The sequence below is a fragment of the Bombina bombina genome, chromosome 5, assembly GCF_027579735.1.
Source record: "Bombina bombina isolate aBomBom1 chromosome 5, aBomBom1.pri, whole genome shotgun sequence".
Lineage (NCBI taxonomy): Eukaryota > Metazoa > Chordata > Amphibia > Anura > Bombinatoridae > Bombina > Bombina bombina.
The window spans coordinates 396766897-396783636 of record NC_069503.1 but is presented as its reverse complement, the minus strand read 5'-3'; the positions used below and the strand labels follow the sequence as shown (position 1 = coordinate 396783636).

General features: G+C 38.0%; 1 protein-coding gene across 1 annotated transcript in view; it reads left to right on the top strand.

Moving 5' to 3' along the window:
- Window positions 1-641: 641 nt before the first annotated feature.
- Window positions 642-16740, top strand: part of THRB (thyroid hormone receptor beta) — a 622225-nt gene continuing 606126 nt past the window's right edge. The window contains exon 1 of the mRNA XM_053714233.1: window positions 642-724. The gene's annotated coding sequence lies outside the window, so the exon portion shown is untranslated. The remainder of the gene's footprint in view (window positions 725-16740) is intronic.

The following is a 16740-nucleotide window of genomic DNA, read 5'->3' as shown; positions in this document are numbered from 1 at the left end:
AATTTTCAAGAGCTCACCTACTATTCTATAATTGTGATCAGATGACTTCTAATGCATTGCCATCGCTGCAGAAGCCCAATAACCTATGCACTTCCCCACTAAATGTAAAAATACATTCTGTCCTTGCGTGACCAAAAGCATGACGTGACTGAGCAGTCATTTGCTAAATAGGTGCACTTTCTCTGCACGCAACCTACTTCCTGGCTAAAAAGCCAAAGCGCCACCTGTCAGCTGCTAAGAGGGTTAACTTGCTATGGTTTGTATTTCCCCTTTAACGCCTTGACTGCCAGTGGTAGCGATGAGAAGCAATGCATTGCTCTCTGGCAGAACGGGGTTATCCCATCATTCTTTATTAGCATTGCATAACGTACAGGCAGGGTTACCTACATAAAATGCTTTTTTCATATCGGATATAAATAATGAATTATTATATTAGAGTCTTCTAATAAATTAATTCTTCAGAGCTCTCTGTTGTGCTGGAGCAGTTTCCAGGCCTGCGCCCCTGATGAGGAGTGTATTGTATATGTACAGTGTCTCTGTAGTGATGAAGCAGAGGCTGCATTGTCTCCTCCTCCTCTTGACTCTCCCCCGCCCTCCCTATCCTAGTGCGTCCTCCCCAGGCCAGGGTCATTTCAGGACAGCCCAGCGCCCTGCTGCACAATCAGCTGTGCAAACTCTGCTGTGCCTGAGCCGCTGCCGCTGCTACAGTGCATCTGACAGTCAGGTGAGAGCTTCAGCCCCTTCTCTTATTTACAACTGCCTGCCTGGGACCCCTCCATATCCCACTGTGGATGAAATAACATAATTATTAGAAGTTCCCATCAGAGCTGTCTGCCTTCTCTGTTCTTCCACCGGGTTGTGCAATAATATCACTGATCTCTTTAGCAGTGGATGTTTCTGCTAGGCGTCATTTATATTTCATTTTACCTCTACGGCTGGTTGGTTTCGGTAAACAGCTTGTTTTTCTGCAGATATGCCAGGGGTTTGGACATGTTTATTTATCGCTAAAGATTAACAGGGTGTTATGTATTTGTATGAAAAAGTAGTCTGTAGTTATTAGATGCATTTTATGTGTCACGTTAGAATAAGAACTGTTAGCTGTCAGCACTTGTAAACCTACATTAGACAGTACACATATATCATTTGTTTTATTACAATTGCTGCAAATTACAGTGTCTGTGCTATATGATATTGTTTGTTGAATGATGATTTAAATGATTGCCTTTTAACAAATGGTTTCTTTAATAGTAGTTTATAAATGTCACTATAGGTAAAATACATAGCAATATAAAATCTATATGACGTATAATTACCTAAACTTTTGCTTTATCAGAAGCTGATGATATATATGCTGTATGTCTGTATCTTCACTTCAGGAATGTTTAATTTATGTTGCTCAATGTTATTTGATCATATACAACTTGTGATATATATTCACATAAATAATATATGTACTGAAATAAGTAACAGTAAAGTTGATTTGTTTAGCAGAGAGGAATGTGCATTATATTAAATCAAAAGTGGTGAAACTGTGTAGTTATTGTGGTCTGAGAACGACTATTTCTAGCGCTCAGCTTCTTATTTCTAGGGATTTAAAATGAGATACTCTGGCCCTGAAGGGGTTTAATGTTCAGTAATGCTATTCTGTTTGGATTATGTGAAAGTTGTTTTTTTTTTTTCTATTTCCCCTGCTTCGTTTGTCTTTTTCTAAAGAATACAACTTGTTCTCTCAGCTTAAGAGATTCCTGCATTCTTGATGAAAACATTTCTGAGACAGGTCATATGGGAGAGTGTGCCAACCAGTATTTTATTGCAGACATTTTCATGTAAACTAACCTAGTTCCCTCCCATATCCGCCCTCCCCTTGATGGGCATCTACAGACACTTGGATGGTTGCCAAATGTGAAGTTCATGATCTGCCAATACTGCTACCTTGTCCTTGTTTATAATGTCAGGCCTCCATGCTTCCAGATTTTGCTCCTGTTGCTGTCCTGTTTGATTTATATGACATTCTAGCCACTGTGATAATTCCTTTTTACAATGTTAGTCAGAAGCTGGACTTTATATGCCACTTTCCAGGTCACTAGTCTTATTAGGATTACCTGCTCTGTCGTTATAGTCCTGAGCAGCATGCAGCAACACCCCCCTTTGCCCCATGTGACCAGCTCTGTTGCTCATTTCATTGCTATTTAATTGCCTATTAATGAATACTAATTTGCCGTTGCTGGATAAGTAAGCAGTCCTGTATGTGCTAGAACTAAAAAAAAATACAGTGTGACACTTCCTAAATAGCTTCCATTAGACATTTTCCTGCTACAGACAGACAAGGGGGGGGGGGGTGTTGGAAAAAAGTAATATAAAACAGATTTGTATTAACTATCAAGCTGCTGAAAGTTTAATATTGCAAGTTTTCTTTTAATAGTTAATTCTCTGTTTTAAAACTAATAAATCACAGAACCTTCAGCTGATTTAACCTCTTAAGGACATATGACGGAATTTTTCCGTTATAAAACAATTGAGCAAACTGAAAGCTGTGTCCTTAAAGGGTTAAGTAACTTTTTGTGATTACCAGCTACATTTTTATTGTTAGGAGTTGTTGTAAACATGACTATTGGGTCACACAATCAGAAATTGAAAAAGGATGTGCATGCCAACATTTCCTCACTGAAAATATGAAGATTTGGCTGAGCCCCCAATGACCTCAGTATCTTACTCAGCCAAAGTGATGTATTTACCATTGCCTCTTTGAAATAGCTATAGAAACAGAGAACTCCATTAATCCTTCTTGGTGCTGCCGGCAGGTTCAACAGAGTATAAAGAAATCAGTTTAAGGGGATTTAAACAGCCAACTACATTTATTAAATGCACTTAAAGAGACATGAAAACCAAACATTTTCTGTCATGATTCAGACAGAGCATGCATATTTAAACAACTTTCTAAGTTGCTCCTATTATCAATTTTTTTTTGGCATCTTTTGTTGAAAAGCAGGACTGTGAGCTCAGGAAACGTGCACATGTCTAGAGCACTATATGGCAGCAGTTTGCAAAAGCGTTTATTCCATTTGCAAGAGCACTAGAAGTCAGCACTATTTCCTGCCATCTAGTACTCCAGACATTTACCCAAGGTACCTCTTCAACAAGAAAACCATAAGAACGAAACACATTTGATGATAGACATTAAACGGAAACTTTATTAAAATTGCATGCACTGTCTGAATGACAAAAGGACATTATGGGATATAATATCCCTTTAAATACTGAAAAGCATATTTTGTATGTGATTATAAAAGTCTATAATAAATTTACGTTGCAGCATTACAAATGTCTACTGTTATATCAGCAAAAGCATTTTTTTTATCCATTTAATAAGAAACTTTTTTTTTTATATAAGTATTGCAAGTGTTGGTGATAATTATGGGGAATTCAAGCTCATTTACAATGGGTAGACGTGGTATAATGCTTGCAAAATACAGCAATCTGATATTACTTGCTCTAAATTAGTATTTTGCTTTAATGAAAGGTAAATTATAATTGAAAAGGTGTCTTATGATTTCCCAAAAATGTTAGTTATCATGCAAATAATATTTGATTTTCTCTCTTGGTATTCTTTGTTGATGAGTAAACCTATGTAGATATGACATAAAACCCCAAATTTGTCTTTCATGATTCAGATAGAGCATACAATTTTAAAGAACTTTCTAGTTTACTTCTATTATCAATTTCTCTTTGTTCTCTGGGTGACTATTGTTACAAAGCAGGGACCAAAGTTTAGGAGCGTGCATGTTTATGGACCACTAGATGCAGTCTATTTTAGTCTTTGACTTGGTATCTTTTGTTGAACAGCATACATAGGTAGGCTCAGAACTGTGCATGTGTCACAAGCTCTTTAGTGTTTGCAGAGTTGAAAAAATCAGTGCTGATTGATGGGCTATCAGCAAGTGCTTTCCCAGGTGTGTGGAGCACTACATGGTAGGAAATAGTGCTGCCATCTAGTGTTCTTGCAAATGAATTACATACTTACAAAACTGCTGAGCTGTCAAATAGTGCTCCAGATACCTGCACGCCCTTGAGCTTACATCCCTGCTTTTCAACAAAAGATACCAAGAATATGAAGAAAGTTTGATAATAGAAGTAAATTAGAAAGTTGTTTATAACTGCGTGTTCTATTTGAATCATGAAAGAAAAATTCATGGTCCCTTTAAGAATATTTTTTTTATAACATTTTAATTATTGTTTAAGTCAAAGCTTTTAAAATGTACAGAGATTTAGAAATAACTACCAGCCTTGGGTAGGAATATTTATTACAGCTGAACAAAAATGACTTGGTAGATGTACCCTGGTTATCTCACATCAAGTGCATAAAAATTCTATTTATTGACTAATGAACTAAGTGGTAATTGAGATTTTTCCTGGATGATTTTTTTTATAATAATGATATAACTTTTGGAGTAAAAATAAATATCTCAGGAACTATTAAGCTCAGTATGGCACATAGTATATCCACATACTGTCACAGAGTAATCCACAGACTGGCACAGAGTAAATCCACAGGACTGGCACAGAGTATATCCACAGACTGGCACAGAGTATATCCACATACTGACACAGAGTATATCCACATACTGGCACATAGTATATCCACATACTGTCACAGAGTATATCCACATACTGACACAGAGTATATCCACAGACTGTCACAGAGTATATCCACAGACTGGCACAGAGTATATCCACAGACTGGCACAGAGTATATCCACAGACTGGCACAGAGTATATCCACAGACTGACACAGGGTATATCCACATACTGACACAGGGTATATCCACATACTGACACAGAGTATATCCACATACTGGCACATAGTATATCCACATACTGGCACATAGTATATCCACATACTGGCACATAGTATATCCACATACTGGCACATAGTATATCCACATACTGGCACAGAGTATATCCACAGACTGGCACAGAGTATATCCACAGACTGGCACAGAGTATATCCACAGACTGTCACAGAGTATATCCACAGACTGTCACAGAGTATATCTACATACTGTCACAGAGTATATCTACATACTGTCACAGAGTATATCCACCTACTGTCACAGAGTATATCCACCTACTGACACAGAGTATATCCACCTACTGACACAGAGTATATCCACATACTGACACAGAGTATATCCACCTACTGACACAGAGTATATCCACCTACTGACACAGAGTATATCCACCTACTGTCACAGAGTATATCCACCTACTGGCACAGAGTATATCCACATACTGGCACATAGTATATCCACATACTGGCACAGAGTATATCCACCTACTGGAAAAATATAAACACAGGAGACTGGCTCATCTGTTTTTTAACCTCTTGAATGCCAGGGAGAACTGCATTGTTTTTGCATAGCAAAGCAACATATTTGCTAGATATTATTGAAAGGTGCTAAAACCTATGTAATTTCTGATAGCACAGTATGGGCAAGAAATACAAAACCGTCACTGTAATAGGACAAGTAGATTATATGCTCAGAATTGCTGAAATAAAAATAAACAAGTAGTCCAGAACTACAAAAATAATTGGTAGATGAGCAGGAGGAATAAAACCAAAGTTGCTGTTCTACTGGAACAGGCAGGAGTGCTGGGAAGGGGTTTCAGCGCTGATCTAAAATAAAGACCAAGTGATCTTGTGCAGAGCAAACCAAATCATACCTGGAGTTAGCAAACAACAAGTACAATGTGAAGTAGAAATACTCAGGAGTTGGACTGGAGAAAACCGAGGCACGCACCAGAGATAAACGTCTCAAACTCATAAAGCAGACAAGGAGAGGTCAGGGAAATCCAAAGCAGCATACAGGAAGGTCAGGTGAAACAGGAGGGCAGGATAGACAGCAAATGAGCAGAGGTCTAGTAAATAAAAGCTAGAATGCAGAGTAGTGCAGAAGTATCTCACTGCTGCCCTTCAGTAAAGCCATAGGAAAGAATAGTTTACAGAAAGTCAGTGAAGATTTTCTACTGTTTGTATTTAGGTTCATCTGCACCATGGCTCTGTGCAGCACTGTATTTTAGTCCTCAAAACACATAGATGGACCTGGTAATCAATTGTGTCCACTAATAGAAACTGCTTCAGTTCCACTATTTAGTAGTGACACTTTAGGATCATATCTCCGTTATTTTTACCCTTGTATTAGTAACGCTATTTCTTGCTGTCAATGAGTCACTTTAGTAGATCTGTAAGGATAATTTTATATTTTTAGTTAAAATGATGGTAAATAACAAACTCTAAGATTTTACCATCAATAAAATAAAACATTTGTTTAATCATTTACTTTAAAAAAATGGTGTTAAAACTCATATGTGCCGCAAGTATATTGCTAACTCAGTGCCTCCGAGCCATCCGTGGCCGTCCTCTCTTCTTCAGTGAGTTAACGTTTCCACTGTTCTATTAGGTTAGCAAACATATCAGATCAGCAAACGGAAGTGACGTTCTATCAGCTGTCTGACCAAAAATACTCACTGTGCATGCGTTCCTCGTTGTCATTGTATTCCAATCCCAGCACGTCACAAATTACAAATGATTTAGCACTGATTAAACTTAGTTACTATTGCAAATAATGCTTCTGCTGTCATGATTGTTGATGCAATACTGATAATCCACTCTTTACAAACATGTGACTACTGACAATCTTAGGGGGGGGGTGAAGTAAATAAAAGCTTGCATAAATTGCTAAAAGTATAACCCAAACCTCCCTAGTAGAAAGTAACAACAAGCACAAATTTAGATGTATTTTACAACAAAAGGCAGCAAAATAGATAATAAATGTATATTGCAATAATGTTGCCAGCAAAATTGAAACAGTTTTAATGGTCTTTAATTTCAAAAAGGACTTGCAGACAGATTTTTACAAAAAAAAAAATCTCATTGCAGAAGGTGAAAAAAAGTTATGCCTCTGGGTAGACTTGTTTGACTGGAGTTGCTGTGACAAAGTCTGCACACCCTGTAGGATTCTCAGGGAAATACCCTGTGTCCGTCACAAATGCACTTTCACTTCAGTCCCATGACACAAATACACAGCCATCTTTCCTGTTGGTCCTTTCTTTCTCTCTGTCTCTCTATGGGGTCCATTATTCTTATATTTCTGTTTTATTTTATTTAATAATGAGGCAGAAAGAAATGTCTTCTCTCAAATACCACGTGGCCATCACAATAGCGTTGCTAAAGAAACTAGCTGTTGCTTGGAAATGAGACAAGAGTTCCTGACACATTAACACATTTTGTTTACATTTCTGCTTTTGAATACGACTTTGGCATTGATTATGTAGAGTAATCATTCTCTATCATTCTTCAATCGATTTAATTGATTCATGATTGTGTTGGTTCTGATATTCCTAGAGAGAATGGGCAATTGTGGCTTATTTAAATATAATTTTATTGTATGTTATTTAATTATAATGATAATCTGTAACAGGCTGCTATACTGTATGTAGTTTTTTTGGGGGATGACGAGCAATATGGATGATTTGTCTTGACTTCACAGCAGTATACCTGTAAAAAAAAAAGATTATGGAAAACAAAATATTTATTTTTTCCATCCAAAAGGTCGTAGTTTAAAAAAGTATATTTCTGAGATAATAGAACACTTTATCTTTTCAGTTAATGTTGGTTTTGTTTTTACTCGTCCAAAACACATGGGTCCATGGTTCCTATCAGTGAATAAGCAATACAACTACATCTAAAACCAAAGCCAACAGCAAAAAATTGTAATCTAGGTTTCAAATCTCGCAAATTGCCAGGTTATGGAAATAGCTTTTTGGCCTGGGGCAAGCACAGTGGTTACACAAAACAACAGGTAGTTTTAATGTCCTTTTATTGCATCAGTATTAATTCTATATAAAGTTTAGTTCCTGCTGTGCTATGTAAACTAAATTGATGTAACTTAAATTATTTTGGAATGTCAAAACATTTGACGTAATTTGCTGCTCTTCAGTATCAAGATTAGTGCTTTCCGTTTTTTTTAAAGGGGATACATGTCAATTTGCGCATGTTTGCATGTTATATACTAACAACAATAAAAACATATCTGCATACAAAAGAACCGCTTTAAATTCATTTAAAGGGATACTAAATCCCATTTTTTTCTTTAATGATTCAGATAGCGCATATAATTTCAAGCAACTTTCTAATTTACTCCTATTATCAATTTTCTTTGTTCTCTTCATAGCTAAGCTTAGGAGCTGGCCCATTTTGGTTCAGCACCTGGGTAGCGCTTGCTGATTTGCTTTTCAAATAAAGATAGCTAAATAGCAAAGAAAAATTGATAATACGTGTAATTTATAAAGTTATCTGTGGATGATGAGAGGAAACAGAAGTGCCACATGGTCCTAGGTATTGTATATACTTGTATTGAAGGTGTACATAAAATGTTTCACTCACATTTAAGTAAGCACCCCTCTTGGTGCAAGGTAGTGCAGGTTGGAATCAAACAGTCATCCAAGCTCCAACAACAATGGGGATGGATCAGGATACCGTGTCCCAAAATGCTCTTTAACCCTTAATGACCACAGCACTTTTCCATTCTCTGTCCGTTTGGACCAAGGCTATTTTTACATTTCTGCTGTGTTTGTGTTTAACTGTAAATTTCCTCTTACTCATTTACTGTACCCACACATATTATTATACCATTTTTCTCACCATTAAATGGACTTTCTAAAGATTTCATTATTTTTATCATATATTATAATGTTACTATAAAAAAATTATAAAATATGAGGAAAAAATGGAAAAATCCCCACTTTCTTTCATGTAATTAACAAGAGTCCATGAGCTAGTGACGTATGGGATATACATTCCTACCAGGAGGGGCAAAGTTTCCCAAACCTTAAAATGCCTATAAATACACCCCTCACCACACCCACAAATCAGTTTTACAAACTTTGCCTCCAAGGGAGGTGGTGAAGTAAGTTTGTGCTAGATTCTACGTTGATATGCGCTCCGCAGCAAGTTGGAGCCCGGTTTTCCTCTCAGCGTGCAGTGAATGTCAGAGGGATGTGAGGAGAGTATTGCCTATTGAATGCAGTGATCTCCTTCTACGGGGTCTATTTCATAAGGTTCTCTGTTATCGGTCGTAGAGATTCATCTCTTACCTCCCTTTTCAGATCGACGATATACTCTTATATTTACCATTTCCTCTACTGATTCTCGTTTCAGTACTGGTTTGGCTTTCTACAAACATGTAGATGAGTGTCCTGGGGTAAGTAAGTCTTATTTTCTGTGACACTCTAAGCTATGGTTGGGCACTTTATTTATAAAGTTCTAAATATATGTATTCAAACATTTATTTGCCTTGACTCAGAATGTTCAACTTTCCTTATTTCCAGACAGTCAGTTTCATATTTGGGATTATGCTTTAAATTATCATATTTTTTCTTACCTCAAAAATTTGACTTTTTTCCCTGTGGGCTGTTAGGCTCGCGGGGGCTGAAAATGCTTCATTTTATTGCGTCATTCTTGGCGCGGACTTTTTTGGCGCAAAAATTCTTTTCCGTTTCCGGCGTCATACGTGTCGCCGGAAGTTGCGTCATTTTTGACGTTATTTTGCGCCAAAAATGTCGGCGTTCCGGATGTGGCGTCATTTTTGGCGCCAAAAGCATTTAGGCGCCAAATAATGTGGGCGTCTTATTTGGCGCCAAAAAATATGGGCGTCGCTTTTGTCTCCACATTATTTCAGTCTCATTTTTCATTTGCTTCTGGTTGCTAGAAGCTTGATGTTTGGCATTTTTTTCCCATTCCTGAAACTGTCTTATAAGGAATTTGATCTATTTTGCTTTATATGTTGTTTTTTCTCTTACATATTGCAAGATGTCTCACGTTGCATCTGAGCCAGAAGATACTACAGGAAAACCTCTGCCTGCTGGATCTACCAAAGCTAAGTGTATCTGCTGTAAACTTTTGGTAGCTATTCCTCCAGCTGTTGTTTGTATTAAATGTCATGACAAACTTGTTAATGCAGATAATATTTCCTTTAGTGATGTACCATTGCCTGTTGCAGTTCCCTCAACATCTAAGGTGCAGAATGTTCCTGATAACATAAGAGATTTTGTTTCTGAATCCATAAAGAAGGCTTTGTCTGTTATTTCTCCTTCTAGTAAACGTAAAAAGTCTTTTAAATCTTCTCTCTCTACAGATGAATTTTTAAATGAACACCATCATTCTGATTCTTTGGACTCTTCTGGTTCAGAGGATTCTGTCTCAGAGATTGATGCTGATAAATCTTCATATTTATTTAAGATGGAATTTATTCGCTCTTTACTTAAAAAAGTACTAATTGCTTTAGAAATAGAGGATTCTAGTCCTCTTGATACTAATTCTATACGTTTGGATAAGGTTTTTAAAGCTCCTGCGGTTATTCCAGAAGTCTTTCCTGTTCCTAATGCTATTTCTGCAGTAATTGCTAAGGAATGGGATAGATTGGGTAATTCATTTACTCCTTCTAAACGTTTTAAGCAATTATATCCTGTTCCGCCTGACAGATTAGAATTTTGGGACAAAATCCCTAAAGTTGATGGGGCTATTTCTACCCTTGCTAAACGTACTACCATTCCTACATCAGATGGTACCTCGTTTAAGGATCCTTTAGATAGAAAAATTGAATCTTTTCTAAGAAAAGCTTATCTATGTTCAGGTAATCTTCTTAGACCTGCTATATCATTGGCTGATGTTGCTGCAGCTTCAACTTTTTGGTTGGAAACTCTAGCGCAACAAGTAACAAATCGTGATTCTCATGATATTATTATTCTTCTCCAGCATGCTAATAATTTCATCTGTGATGCCATTTTTGATATTATTAGAGTTGATGTTAGATTTATGTCTCTGGCTATCTTAGCCAGAAGAGCTTTATGGCTTAAGACTTGGAATGCTGATATGGCTTCTAAATCAACTCTACTTTCCATTTCTTTCCAGGGAAACAAATTATTTGGTTCTCAGTTGGATTCTATTATTTCAACTGTTACTGGTGGGAAAGGAACTTTTTTACCACAGGATAAAAAATCTAAAGGTAAAAACAGGGCTAACAATCGTTTTCGTTCCTTTCGTTTCAACAAAGAACAAAAGCCTGATCCTTCGTCCTCAGGAGCAGTTTCAGTTTGGAAACCATCTCCAGTCTGGAATGAATCCAAGCCTGCTAGAAAGGCAAAGCCTGCTTCTAAGTTCACATGAAGGTACGGCCCTCATTCCAGTTCAGCTGGTAGGGGGCAGGTTACGTTTTTTCAAAGAAATTTGGATCAGTTCTGTTCACAATCTTTGGATTCAGAACATTGTTTCAGAAGGGTACAGAATTGGTTTCAAGATGAGACCTCCTGCAAAGAGATTTTTTCTTTCCCATGTCCCAGTAAATCCAGTGAAAGCTCAAGCATTTCTGAATTGTGTTTCAGATCTAGAGTTGGCTGGAGTAATTATGCCAGTTCCAGTTCCGGAACAGGGGATGGGGTTTTATTCAAATCTCTTCATTGTACCAAAGAAGGAGAATTCCTTCAGACCAGTTCTGGATCTAAAATTATTGAATCGTTATGTAAGGATACCAACGTTCAAGATGGTAACTGTAAGGACTATATTGCCTTTTGTTCAGCAAGGGAATTATATGTCCACAATAGATTTACAGGATGCATATCTGCATATTCCGATTCATCCAGATCATTATCAGTTCCTGAGATTCTCTTTTCTAGACAAGCATTACCAATTTGTGGCTCTACCGTTTGGCCTTGCTACAGCTCCAAGAATTTTCACAAAGATTCTCGGTGCCCTTCTGTCTGTAATCAGAGAACAGGGTATTGTGGTATTTCCTTATTTGGACGATATCTTGGTACTTGCTCCGTCTTTACATTTAGCAGAGTCTCATACGAATCGACTTGTGTTGTTTCTTCAAGATCATGGTTGGAGGATCAATTTACCAAAAAGTTCTTTGATTCCTCAAACAAGGGTAACCTTTCTGGGTTTCCAGATAGATTCAGTGTCCATGACTTTGTCTTTAACAGACAAGAGACGTCTAAAATTGATTACAGCCTGTCGAAACCTTCAGTCTCAATCATTCCCTTCGGTAGCCTTATGCATGGAAATTCTAGGTCTTATGACTGCTGCATCGGACGCGATCCCCTTTGCTCGTTTTCACATGCGACCTCTTCAGCTCTGTATGCTGAACCAATGGTGCAGGGATTACACGAAGATATATCAATTAATATCTTTAAAACCGATTGTTCGGCACTCTCTAACGTGGTGGACAGATCACCATCGTTTAATTCAGGGGGCTTCTTTTGTTCTTCCGACCTGGACTATAATTTCAACAGATGCAAGTCTCACAGGTTGGGGAGCTGTGTGGGGATCTCTGACGGCACAAGGAGTTTGGGAATCTCAGGAGGTGAGATTACCGATCAATATCTTGGAACTCCGTGCAGTTTTCAGAGCTCTTCAGTTTTGGCCTCTTCTGAAGAGAGAATCGTTCATTTGTTTTCAGACAGACAATGTCACAACTGTGGCATACATCAATCATCAAGGAGGGACTCACAGTCCTCTGGCTATGAAAGAAGTATCTCGAATTTTGGTTTGGGCGGAATCCAGCTCCTGTCTAATCTCTGCGGTTCATATCCCAGGTGTAGACAATTGGGAAGTGGATTATCTCAGTCGCCAAACGTTGCATCCGGGCGAATGGTCTCTTCACCCAGAGGTATTTCTTCAGATTGTTCAAATGTGGGGGCTCCCAGAGATAGATCTGATGGCCTCTCATCTAAACAAGAAACTTCCCAGGTATCTGTCCAGATCCCGGGATCCTCAGGCGGAGGCAGTGGATGCATTCTCACTTCCTTGGAAGTATCATCCTGCCTATATCTTTCCGCCTCTAGTTCTTCTTCCACGAGTAATCTCCAAGATTCTGAGGGAATGCTCGTTTGTTCTGCTAATAGCTCCGGCATGGCCTCACAGGTTTTGGTATGCGGATCTTGTCCGGATGGCATCTTGCCAGCCATGGACTCTTCCGTTAAGACCAGACCTTCTGTCACAAGGTCCTTTTTTCCATCCGGATCTGAAATCCTTAAATTTAAAGGTATGGAGATTGAACGCTTGATTCTTGGTCATAGAGGTTTCTCTGACTCCGTGATTAATACTATGTTACAGGCTCGTAAATCTGTATCTAGAGAGATATATTATAGAGTCTGGAAGACTTATATTTCATGGTGTCTTTCTCATCATTTTTCTTGGCATTCTTTTAGAATACCGAGAATTTTACAATTTCTTCAGGATGGTTTGGATAAGGGTTTGTCCGCAAGTTCTTTGAAAGGACAAATCTCTGCTCTTTCTGTTCTTTTTCACAGAAAGATTGCTATTCTTCCTGATATTCATTGTTTTGTACAAGCTTTGGTTCGTATAAAACCTGTCATTAAGTCAATTTCTCCTCCATGGAGTTTGAATTTGGTTTGGGAGCTCTTCAAGCTCCTCCGTTTGAACCTATGCATTCATTGGACATTAAATTACTTTCTTGGAAAGTTTTGTTCCTTTTGGCCATCTCTTCTGCTAGAAGAGTTTCTGAATTATCTGCTCTTTCGTGTGAGTCTCCTTTTCTGATTTTTCATCAGGATAAGGCGGTGTTGCGAACTTCTTTTGAATTTTTACCTAAAGTTGTGAATTCCAACAACATTAGTAGAGAAATTGTGGTTCCTTCATTATGTCCTAATCCTAAGAATTCTAAGGAGAAATCATTGCATTCTTTGGATGTTGTTAGAGCTTTGAAATATTATGTTGAAGCTACGAAATCTTTCCGTAAGACTTCTAGTCTATTTGTTATCTTTTCCGGTTCTAGGAAAGGCCAGAAAGCTTCTGCCATTTCTTTGGCATCTTGGTTGAAATCTTTAATTCATCTTGCCTATGTTGAGTCGGGTAAAATTCCGCCTCAAAGATTTACAGCTCATTCTACTAGGTCAGTTTCTACTTCCTGGGCGTTTAGGAATGAAGCTTCGGTTGACCAGATCTGCAAAGCAGCAACTTGGTCCTCTTTGCATACTTTTACTAAATTCTACCATTTTGATGTATTTTCTTCTTCTGAAGCAGTTTTTGGTAGAAAAGTACTTCAGGCAGCGGTTTCAGTTTGAATCTTCTGCTTATGTTTTTTGTTAAACTTTATTTTGGGTGTGGATTATTTTCAGCAGGAATTGGCTGTCTTTATTTTATCCCTCCCTCTCTAGTGACTCTTGTGTGGAAAGATCCACATCTTGGGTAGTCATTATCCCATACGTCACTAGCTCATGGACTCTTGTTAATTACATGAAAGAAAACATAATTTATGTAAGAACTTACCTGATAAATTCATTTCTTTCATATTAACAAGAGTCCATGAGGCCCACCCTTTTTTGTGGTGGTTATGATTTTTTTGTATAAAGCACAATTATTCCAATTCCTTATTTTATATGCTTCGCACTTTTTTTCTTATCACCCCACTTCTTGGCTATTCGTTAAACTGATTTGTGGGTGTGGTGAGGGGTGTATTTATAGGCATTTTAAGGTTTGGGAAACTTTGCCCCTCCTGGTAGGAATGTATATCCCATACGTCACTAGCTCATGGACTCTTGTTAATATGAAAGAAATGAATTTATCAGGTAAGTTCTTACATAAATTATGTTATTTCTAACTTTGACCCCCAAATCTGTTACACATCTACAACCACCAAAAAACACCCATGCTAAATAGTTTGTAAATTTTGTCCTGAGTTTAGAAATACACATTGTTTACACGTTCTTTTCTTTTTTTTGCAAGTTATAGGGGCAATAAATACAAGTAGCACTTTACTATTTCCAAACCACTTTTTTTCAAAATTAGCGCTAGTTACATTGGGACCACTGATATCTTTCAGGAATCCCTGAATAACCCTTCACATATCTAATATATATTTTTAGAAGGCATCCCAAAGTATTGATCTAGGCCAATTTTGGTATACTTTCATTGCCACCATTTCACCGCCAAATGCCGATCAAATAAAAAAAATTGTTCACTTTTTCACAATTTTTTTTCACAAACTTTAGGTTTCTCCACTGGAAATTTTTACAAACACCTTGTGCAATTATGGCATAAATGGTTGTAAATGCTTCTCTGGGATCCCCTTTGTTCAGAAATAGCAGACTATATGGCTTTGGCGTTGTTTTTTGGTAATTAGAAGGCTGCTAAATGCCACTGCGCACCACACATGTATTATTATGCCCAGCAGTGAAGGGGTTAATTAGGGAGCATGTAGGGAGCTTCTAGGGTTAATTTTAGCTGTAGTTAGTAGATAACCCCAAGTATTGATCTAGGCCTATCTTGGTATATTTCATGCCACCATTTCACCTCCAAATGCAATCAAATTAAAAAAGTAAAATTTTCACAAACTTTAGGTTTCTCACTGAAATTATTTACAAACAGCTTGTGCAATTATGGCACAAATGGTTGTAAATGCTTCTCTGGGATCCCCTTTGTTCAGAAATAGCAGACTTATATGGCTTTGGCTTGCTTTCTGGAAATTAGAAGGACGATACATGCCGCTGCGCATCACAACGTGTATTATGGGCTAGCAGTGAAGGGGTTAATTAGGTAGGCTTTACAGGGTTAATTTTAGCTTTAGTGTAGAGATCAGCCTCACACCTGACACATCCCACCCGCCTTATCCCTCCCAAACAGCTCTCTTCTTTTATTGTTTTATTTTTTGTAGCATATTTATATATGCTGCTGTGTAGGATCCCCCCTTAGCCCCCCCAACCTCCCTGATCCCCCCCCAAAACAGCTCTCTAACCCCCCCCCCCTCTACCTTATTGGGAGCCATCTTGGGGTACTGGCTGTCTGCCAGTACCCAGTTTAGAATAAAATAAGATTATTTTTTTTTCTTGATTTTTTTTTTCTGTAGTGTAGCTTCCCCCCCCAAAGACCAACCCCCCACCCTCTCTCAGATCCCTTAGTCCTCTTTTTTTTATCCAACCCCCCCCCCCCTTTTCCCACTTATTAACATAAACTTTTTCTGTAGCGTAGTGGTTTCCACCACCTCCCTCCCCGTTCATCACTGCAATAACCGGAAAGCGGCTGGAAGCGATCAGGATTGCTTCCACCGCTTTCCAAGACCAAGGACATACGCCGTACGTCCCTCAGTCATTAAGTGTATTTTTTAGGACGTACAGCGTACATCCTTGGTCCTTAAGGGGTTAAGCCTGATGAAACAGCCATTGGTTTGCTGAGAAACGGGTTGCTGTTTTTATTTGTTTTTATTAAAGTAAGTTTTAACTTACCCACTTGCCTGCCATTTAATAATTTACCACACCATTTTTGAATGGTATAGAGCATTTTGGGACACAGTATCCTGATCCATCCCATTGTTGTTGGAGCTTTGCCGAGGCCAGTCTGGCCTGGATGACTGTTTGATTCCAGCCTGCGCTATTTGCACCAAGAGGGGTGCTTTATTAAATGTGAGCGAAACATTTTATGTACACCTTCATACAAGTATATACAATACTAGGCCATGTGGCGCTTCTGTTTCCTCTCATCATCCACAGATACCTGATTCCTGGATCTCGGCCTACAATCCATTCAAAGATAGCAGCCTGGAACTAGATTTCACTAAAACCATTTGGTTGCTTTCAAGAATATACCCTTCACTGATATATGGGACTTTTTACTTATTTTTTCTATGTTTTTCTTGATTTATTTTTTCTTGTCTAATCACAATACTT